Source organism: Etheostoma cragini, chromosome 5 (assembly GCF_013103735.1).
Source record: "Etheostoma cragini isolate CJK2018 chromosome 5, CSU_Ecrag_1.0, whole genome shotgun sequence".
NCBI lineage: Eukaryota > Metazoa > Chordata > Actinopteri > Perciformes > Percidae > Etheostoma > Etheostoma cragini.
This window is the reverse complement of record NC_048411.1, coordinates 30,750,714-30,751,596: the sequence shown is the minus strand read 5'-3', so window position 1 is coordinate 30,751,596 and position 883 is coordinate 30,750,714. Positions and strand designations below refer to the sequence as shown.

The 883-nt window shown below is 44.1% G+C and overlaps 1 protein-coding gene and 1 long non-coding RNA gene across 2 annotated transcripts in view; one reads left to right on the top strand and one right to left on the bottom strand.

Annotated features, from left to right (window-relative positions):
- Nucleotides 1–883, top strand: part of LOC117945072 (rabphilin-3A-like) — a 23,683-nt gene that overhangs the window by 18,238 nt on the left and 4,562 nt on the right. The window lies entirely within an intron of this gene.
- LOC117945267 overlaps nucleotides 1–883 on the bottom strand; it is a 5,009-nt gene that overhangs the window by 3,287 nt on the left and 839 nt on the right. The window lies entirely within an intron of this gene.

The window sequence follows — 883 nt, the reverse complement described above, 5'->3', positions numbered from 1 at the left end:
AGAAGAAGAAGAAGGGGACAGTTGGGTTTAGGAGAAGAAGAAGATGATGAAGAAGAAGGGACAGTTGGGTTTAGGAGAAGAAGAAGATGATGAAGAAGAAGGGGACAGTCGGGTTTAGGAGAAGAAGAAGATGATGAAGAAGAAGGGACAGTTAGTTAGTTCTCTAACCGTCGTTGGAGACTGATCGTTAGAGTCAGGGTTACAGCCGTAACCAACAGGTGAGCCTCAGAACGTGCGACCCCGGGCGTCCAATCAGAAGTCAGAATCCCAAGAATTTACCGCCGTTCTCCTTGAAGCAGGAATTCCCACCTGCCCCTGACGCGTCGCGGCACGGGTGGTCGTGTCAGGACAGACCCGCGTCGGGGACGGATTTATAAGCGCTGTTGAAGTTGTGCACCCCCTTCACTTAGAGTCCCAGAGTCCCCCTCAGGCCATGGGGCCCGGGACCTGGTCCCAACAGCACCTGCAGTAAAAACTCCTAACGCAGTTGAGTTTGCATGTAGGAGTTTTAGACACTGACTTCTCTTTATTAACCCTTTTGGGATGACTCCTGCAAGGAAATTTAAATTTCCAGCAGCAGTTTTCAGCAAAAAAATACAGTATAGAGAAGAAGAAAAAGACAATATAAAGATAACAGTAATAATAGCCTAATAATAATAATAACAATAAAACCTTTGGCTATAAAAAGACATTTTCCATAAATTATCAGTCAAGTGGCAGGTGTCCAGGTATTTATGTGAGTCCAGGTTTGTGAGTCTTTACCTTATTGTGGCTTTTGTGTCTGGTTTAGATATTATACTATATGCACACTAAAAGTGGTGATTATTTACATGGAGTCTGGTGGAGATATGCTGCTCTATACACGCTAAAAGTAGTGATTATT